Raw genomic sequence first — 8,914 nt, 5'->3', positions numbered from 1 at the left:
TCATTTCCGAACTAACAATTGTTTTTTGTCTGAAAAGTTGAAACAGGTATAATCCAAGACAACCGTGCAAGAAGCAGGTGTCGCCCAAAGAAGAAGGTACATGGGTACAAGAAATATTTTGACAATAAGGAATTCACTCGAAAGGTAAGTTTCTACGAGACTCCCTTTTATCTGCTACTAAAACAAGAAAATCCAAAAAAAAAGAGGCTAGCTAGCATTCTCGAACTTTACCCCCCAACCAGTCAGCATTAGGGTCTTAAACCCTAAACTGAGTTTTTCCATGCAGTCAGCATTAGGGTTTTAAACCACAAACTGACCTTTTTCCTTTAATCAGCATTAGGGTTGTAAACCCTAAACTGAACTTTTTTCCATTCAGCCAGCATTAGGGTTTTAAACCCTAAACTGAGCTTTTCCATGCAATCAGCATTAGGGTTTTAAACCCTAAACTGAATTTTTCCTTTAATCAGCATTAGGGTTTTAAACCCTAAACTGAACTATTTCCTTTCAGTCAGCATTAGGGTTTTAAACCCTAAACTGAGCTTTTCCATGCAATCAGCATTAGGGTTTTAAACCCTAAACTGAATTTTCCTTTTAGTCAGCATTAGGGTTTTAAACCCTAAACAGAACTTTTTCCTTTCAGCCAGCATTAGGGTTTTAAACCCTAAACTGAGCTTTTCCATGCAATCAGCATTAGGGTTTTAAACCCTAAACTGAATTTTTCTTTTAGTCAGCATTAGGGTTTTAAACCCTAAACTGAACTTTTTCCTTTCAGCCAGCATTAGGGTTTTAAACCCTAAACTGAACTTTTTTCCATTCAGCCAGCATTAGGGTTTTAAACCCTAAACTGTGCTTTTCCATGCAATCAGCATTAGGGTTTTAAACCCTAAACTGAACTCTTTTCCTTTCAGCCAGCATTAGGGTTTTAAACCCTAAACTGAGCTTTTCCATGCAATCAGCATTAGGGTTTTAAACCCTAAACTGAATTTTTCCTTTAGTCAGCATTAGGGTTTTAAACCCTAAACTGAACTTTTTTCCATTCAGCCAGCATTAGGGTTTTAAACCCTAAACTGAGCTTTTCCATGCAATCAGCATTAGGGTTTTAAACCCTAAACTGAATTTTCCCTTCAGTCAGCATTAGGGTTTTAAACCCTAAACTGAACTTTTCCTTTAGTCAGCATTAGGGTTTTAAATCCTAAACTGAACTTTTCCTTTAGTCAGCATTAGGGTTTTAAACCCTAAACTAAACTTTTTCCTTTAGTCAGCATTAGGGTTTCAAACCCTAAACTGAACTTTTTCCATTCAGCCAGCATTAGGGTTTTAAACCCTAAACTGAGCTTTTCCATACAATCAGCATTAGGGTTTTAAACCCTAAACTGAACTTTTTCCATTCAGCCAGCATTAGGGTTTTAAACCCTAAACTGAGCTTTTCCATGCAATCAGCATTAGGGTTTTAAACCCTAAACTGAACTCTTTTCCTTTCAGCCAGCATTAGGGTTTTAAACCCTAAACTGAGCTTTTCCATGCAATCAGCATTAGGGTTTTAAACCCTAAACTGAACTTTTTTCCATTCAGCCAGCATTAGGGTTTTAAACCCTAAACTGAGCTTTTCCATGCAATCAGCATTAGAGTTTTAAACCCTAAACTGAACTTTTCCTTTAAGTCAGCATTAGGGTTTTAAACCTAAACTGAACTTTTTCCTTTCAGCCAGCATTAGGGTTTTAAACCCTAAACTGAGCTTTTCCATGCAGTCAGCATTAGGGTTTTAAACCCTAAACTGAACTTTTTCCATTCAGTCAGCATTAGGGTTTTAAACCCTAAGCTGAACTTTTTCCATTTAGTCAGCATTAGGGTTTTAAATCCTAAACTGAACTCTTTCATTCAGCCAGCATTAGGGTTTTAAACCCTAAACTAAACTTTTCCATGCAATCAGCGTTAGGGTTTTAAACCCTAAACTGAACTTTTTCCTTTTAGTCAGCATTAGGGTTTTAAACCCTAAACTGAACTTTTCCTTTCAGTCAGCATTAGGGTTTTAAACCCTATACTGATCTTTTTCCTTTCAGCCAGCATTAGGGTTTTAAACCCTAAACTGAGCTTTTCCTTCCAGTCAGCATTAGGGTTTTAAACCCTAAACTGAATTTTTCCTTTCAGTCAGCATTAGGGTTTTAAACCCTGAACTGAACTTTTTCCTTTGATCAGCATCAGGGTTTTAAACCCTGAACTGAACTTTTCCATTTAGTCAGCATTAGGGTTTTAAACCCTAAACTGAACTCTTTCCATTCAGCCAGCATTAGGGTTTTAAACCCTAAACTGAGCTTTTCCATGCAATCAGCATTAGGGTTTTAAACCCTAAACTGAGCTTTTCCTTCCAGTCAGCATTAGGGTTTTAAACCCTAAACTGAACTTTTCCTTCCAGTCAGCATTAGGGTTTTAAACCCTAAACTGAACTTTTCCTTTCAGTCAGCATTAGGGTTTTAAACCCTAAACTGAACTTTTCCCTTTCAGTCAGCATTAGGGTTTTAAACCCTAAACTGAACCTTTCCCTTTCAGTCAGCATTAGGGTTTTAAACCCTAAACTGAACTTTTTCCTTTAATCAGCATTAGGGTTTTAAACCCTAAACTGAACTTTTTCCTTTAATCAGCATTAGGGTTTTAAACCCTAAACTGAATTTTTCCTTTAGTCAGCATTAGGGTTTTAAACCCTAAACTGAATTTTTCCTTTGGTCAGCATTAGGGTTTTAAACCCTAAACTGAACTTTTCCTTTAGTCAGCATTAGGGTTTTAAACCCTAAACTGAATTTTTCCTTTGGTCAGCATTAGGGTTTTAAACCCTAAACTGAACTTTTCCCCAGTTGGTCAGTATTAGAGTTTCAACTCTAAACTGAACCTTTCCCCAGCTAGTCGATATTAGGGCTCCAACCCTGAACTGAGCATGCATATCCTCTTTCATCAATTTTATGAACTTCCTGGCGAATAATTCACGAAATTTTCCTAGTGAAACTGGGGCAGAAAATTTCGTTCATTTGTTTTCCCACAGGTCTAACCTCGAGCCACACGGATCGAAACGACCCACAAGATGAGTCTTAACTCAGAATCTAAGAAGAAAAAGAAAAAAGATGTCCCGAGACACCGGAGAAAATGGAAGGCGGATCGCTCCAAGATTTGATCAAGGTCCCGAGTTCTACCAACCCCGTCCTATTCAGTATCGCAGAAATAAATAGGCACCTACAACTTGCAAGCATCAAGATTCAGATCAGAGTCTACAAGCAGAATCAGCTAAGACCCAAGATCAAGTCGCAAAAGAATCATAGATAGGAATCTTGTAACTAGCAATTGACATGTATATAAGTGTTTAGTTCAGTTTCAATTTTTCTTTGGTTGTAATAAGGCAGTCAGTAAAGCAGCGGTGACAACAGTAACAGCAGTAACAGCAAGCATTGCAATCCCATGGTAGTCCCAGCTACCAAAACTTCCCGAACTACATTAACCTGATTCCCCTTTAGCCAGGGATATGTAGGAAACCTTTGAAGCAGAGGTTCGGTTAAATCTTTTTCAAAAAAAATGCTTCACACGGAGTACTCGGATAGGCAAAAATCGCTCACTTTATCTTTGCGCGAAAACCCTTCGTGTCTTCGGGCAAAGAGGGGCAGCTGTAAGCACGTGATTTTTGCCCTATATGAGAAATACTCCCAGAAAATGCAAAATAAAATAACTTTCCTTGGTGTGCAATTTTGAGTATTTTTGTGATATTTTTGGATAATTATTGGTATTTGTCTGTGTTTGCTTATTTGTTAAATTAATAAAAAATATAAAAATATGTCGCATTTTGCATGTAGGATTTCATTCTACAATTGTTAGTAATTAAATTAGTTTTACAAAAATTAAAAATTACAAAAATAGGCATCTTTTGCATTTTTAGCATTTAATGTCCAAATGAACAATTTTATGCTTAATTATTACTTAATTGTGCGTTAATTATTATTGGGAGTTAATTTGCGCTTTTATAACTTAATTTAGTTCTTAATAATAATTTAAGTATTATTATAATTTAGTTTTAGAAAATAAAAGAAGAAAAGAGAACAAAAATACAAAGAAAAATCGGATTGGGCCACTTCTTCAAAATTCAACCCCAGGCCCAAACATTTATCCAACCTTCTCCATGACCCAGTACATCTCCACATGGGTCGACCCGGTCCGCCCCATTAACCCAATCCATAACCCAATACCCCTATCTTGCATTTCAAAGACACAAAACAAAAGAAAAAAAAGAAGAAAAAAGAACAAAAAACCCTAAAAAAGAGACCTAAACCATCTGCCCCCATTTTTGGGTTTCTTCTTCTCCAAAACACCAAACACCCCAAGCCATCCATGGCTACCTCCCCTTCCGCACGAGCAGCTCCCATGGCTGCCTCCCTATCAACAACACACGCACACACATCAACAACACATCCCTCGCATCCAAGTAAACCCCGCGACTGCTGCGTCGACGTCAAGCTTGGGTTTGAAGCTCGACGTCCATGGCAGTCTTTGCCCCCGACCTCGTTCCAGCTTCATCGTTCATGGCTGAGTTGCATGTGTTTACTTGGACGCGAGTTGCATCGGTTCCAGCTCGTCGTCCATGGTTTCTTCACGAGCGAACGCACCCAGCTGCTCTTGTTTCGCGTCATCCATGGCTGCCGTAGCTGCTCCTTCTGCTTTTAGCTTTCGTCGTCCAGTCCCCCCCCCCCCCCCGCTGCTATTTCTTCACGTTCCAAGCTCGAGCCAGTCGTCCAAACTCAGTCACGTAACCAAACGGAACCCCAGCTGCCTCGTTCCTCCACTTCTGCCGCGACAGGTGCTGCTGCTGCTCCGGCGCGGCTTCAATCGACTTCTTAGATTTGTTCGTCGTCGTTTGGTTGAGCTTTGGTCGAGGGTCGCCGAAACAGTCCGTATGTATGATTGTTCGATTCGGTTAGTAGATTTTTGAGTTTTATTTTGTCCGTACTGTGTTTTGATATTTTCGAATCTAAAATCGGCAAATGTTTGTTTTGTTTATCGTTTGAATTAATTTTTAGTTCATGTTCATGTGTTGTTTGTTAAATTAATTTTTCAGATTCCAAATGAAAGATTAATTAATTGTTTTTCATGTTTATTTCATGTTCGTACTGTTGTTCAAGTGAATATTTGTTGTTGTTTAAGTGAATATTTGTTAGTTTAATGTTTGTTAGATTCAAATTGAAATTTAATTAATTATTTCTTCAATTTGTTTCATGTTGTTATGAATTTTCCAGAGAATGTTAATGTTGTTTGAATCGTTAGAATTCGTCATGTTTGTTGCTTAAAAAACAGATTTAATTCATGTTCATCTTTGTTTGAAGTTCATGTTTAAATCCAGTGATTTAATGTGAGTTTATGTTTGTTTGTGATTTGTTGATTTAATTTGAATCATTGTTGTTGGTATTGTTGTATCTTTGTTCATCCATTGATGATCTAAATTAACCAGGATTGGTTCCCGATATGGTTGATTTATTTCCATTAATTTGGAGTTTGTGTTGTTCATCATGTTCATATGATTTGTTATTGAAGATTGTTGAGAAATTGGTCATCATGACTATATTTTGGTCAAATTATGATTTAATTGATTGTTTAGAGCAGAGGGGTAATTTGGTAAATTGCAGTGCATTCGGGGGTAGATTTGTAATTGCAATAAGGTCGGAGGGGTAGTTTGGTAATTGAACATTATTTTGATTCTTTATGTTAAGCATGGGGGACAAATATAATGGGGTGGGGTTTTTGATGTACTTGTTTAATATAATGGGGGACAAGACAAAACATAATGGGGAGGAATCTTGCACTTGTTTAATGTAGGCATGGGGGACATATTGTAATGGGTTGGTAATGTGGCATTTATTTAATGTAGGCATGGGGGACAAAGTTTTAAAATAAAGAAGACATTTGATAGTGGGACAAAGCATGTCATTGGGGGAATAATTTGGGTTTAGGAATTCAAGGCAAAGTCTTGCTATAAATATAGAGTCATTTCTTGACATTGGGGGGAGACTTGAGAGTTTTAAGAGAGATTTTTGGGGGGAGAGATAAAAAGAGTTGAATATTATTGAGAGGATTTTTAGAGAGAGTTGACAGATTCTTTTTACACTTGAGAGTTGACATACTTTTATACTTGGAGAGAGTTTGTGATAGTAAAAGAGAAAGACAATTTGAACTTTCACTCGAACAATTTTGTTTGCTTTTCTTCGAGTGTTATTCAAAAGTCAGAAACTACTGCATCTCGTATCTTTTCTCTCTTCTGCTTTGACTGCGATTGTACTTTTGCACTGCTGAGTTTTCAATCTGTTACTGGGTTATTCTACTGGTTTTTACTGGTTTTGCGGTGTTGCTGAACCTGTTGTTGCCGCGTTATTACTGTCGCTGACTCCTACTTCTTTTGTTCTTGTACTGCTGTTTCCAGGTACACATTTGTACACTCTTGGCTTGAAGCGAAAAATGAAATATTAATCAGGCTCCTGTTCATGTTGAATTCTTTTGTTTGGATCTGTGTTTGAATATTAATTTTCCTCTCTTTGTATAAAAATGTAGTCGATTAATTAATTAGTAATGAGGCTGCATATGTATGATGTCTTCATCTAATAATGCTAGTTTAAATTACTTGAAGAATAGTTAATCGGCTTTGATATTATTGTGTATCCCTCTCATGTTTCAGCATTAGTAAATAATAGAATATAAAAATGAAAGCAGTTTTTCTTTGTACAAACTCGATCGCAATTTTCCAATCGCATTAGCCGTAAACTAATAACTAATAAGTTACGTTTTCAGCATGTAAATAATTAAGAGATTTTCTTTTATTTTAGAGACGAACTTAATAGAAAATATAGTCACTATAGGTTTATCCTTTAAAATAAAAATGAGACGAGCCTCGCCAAATAAATCACAAACCGCCGGGGTCCTCAATAAAATACATAACCATTGACTAGACTTTGGATTTGGCCGTTTAATGAACCTTCACGGCCTCTTCCTAAAATAACAATACGCTAGTTGCTTTAGGCGTACCTTTAATAATTTAACCTTCTTAAACACGGGTGCACATTGATGTGACCCAAATCCAAATCTCAACGGAGTCAAAATGTGTCGACGACCACGGGTGCATTGATTGTGACGTGGTTCGAGATGCATTTCCACGACGTTGCAATTCTATAAAAATAAATGATAATGATAAAAGCGGTTTAAACTTAATAAAAGCACGTAAGTCATAACATGTATTTAAATCAGATATTTAGCCATTATAACAATTTAAGCGACTGTGCTAGAACCACGGGATTCGAGGGTGCCTAACACCTTCCCTCGGGTCAACAGAATTCCTTACTTAGAATTTCTGGTTCGCAGACTTCATTTGGAAAAGTCGAAAATTTCCTCGATTTGGGATTCAAGATAAACCAGTGACTTGGGACACCAAAAGCCAAACCTTTCCCAAGTGGCGACTCTGAATTAAATAAATAATCTCATTTCGAATATTGTCACTTAAATTGGAAAAACTCCCCTCGCGCATTTAACCCTTCGGGGGCGGGCGCGCAAAAAGGAGGTGTGACAATATGGATTTTACTTATTTACGCTCCTTCCTTCCATGTACACTATGCATTTGTGTTTTGCCTCTTTTTTCTTTTTTGAGCCAAAGATAATCACTATTATCGATTCATCTTAAGATTGATATAGGAAACGTAAATAGTGATTTGGTGGTCATCCCTTTACTACTTTAGTTACTTGATAGGTTTCCGGCTAACTTTTTAAAGTCGTTTTGTTAAAGCATCATACTTCAATCTAGCTTTTGTTTTCCGCTTACATTCTCTCTATACTCCATCGCCATAGCCAGACATCTTTATTTTAAATTTTGTGGGAGAGAAAATTATCTTGGTGATCTCCTTCACCATCATCGTATCCTGATAGAAAAATACAGAGAAAAGTGCTCACAATGGAAATACCCTTAATTACATCCTGCTTCAGGAAAGAAAATATGTTTAGTTGAGTTCCATCCTGTCATAATCACGAGCCTTTTAATCTCTTGAGTAGAGTAGAGATCCGAGAGAGGAGAGCGTACATCCTGTCGAGTTTGTTTATAGTCACCATCTGAGGAAAATATAACTCAGTAAATCCACTTTCCTAGGTTGTTTATAGGGCATTCCGCGATTGGCTTCTTCAATGCTTATTCAGTTATTCTCCGTCAGAGTTTTTGGCAAAAATCATCCTTAAATTATAGCTCAAAGCAAGGGTACATCCTTGTCTTATCCTAGTAAACAAAAATCATCCTTATACTATTTAAAAAGTTGCAAGAATCATCCTTCCGTTAAATTTTATCACAAAAACTAACAGCATCATCAAAAGATCATGTCCATCACGTGCATTTTCCCCTCAATTTTCCAATATTGTCCCTCATGCCCGATCGTCTTCCACCTTTGCCAAAAAGGACTAAGACTTCAAAACTAGAAGTTTCTTTCCATATGAACTTCACATCCAACTATGGTATTATAGTTGGAACTCTCCGATCTCATGCTATACTATTTCTTGCTACCTTCCTTTTGGAGAGGAAAGTGCAAAGCCTTTAAAAATAGTGGAAGAGTTTTGACTTTCTAAGCAGCAGTATGTATTTCAATGCACGTACGGTAGATTTTGATATTCTATCTTTAATTTGAGGTGATGATGCAAGGTTTGTTTTTAAAATGTGACTCCAACTTCGGTTTAGCTCAACTATTGTGAAACCACTCACTCCGACAAATGGAAGAGAACTAATCTAGTTTCTGACTTTCAGGTTCTTGATTTAGAGCTAGAACCTTTTAATTTTTCTCATTTATAGGTAGACTAATAAAACTGACACAAAGAGAATCGGCACCCTCATCAAAGCTCGGCACAAATATAAGATTTTACATGA

This window comes from Nicotiana tabacum, chromosome 18 (assembly GCF_000715075.1).
Source record: "Nicotiana tabacum cultivar K326 chromosome 18, ASM71507v2, whole genome shotgun sequence".
Taxonomy (NCBI): Eukaryota; Viridiplantae; Streptophyta; class Magnoliopsida; order Solanales; family Solanaceae; genus Nicotiana; species Nicotiana tabacum.
The sequence above is the reverse complement of the archived record's forward strand: the minus strand, read 5'-3'. Positions refer to the sequence as shown.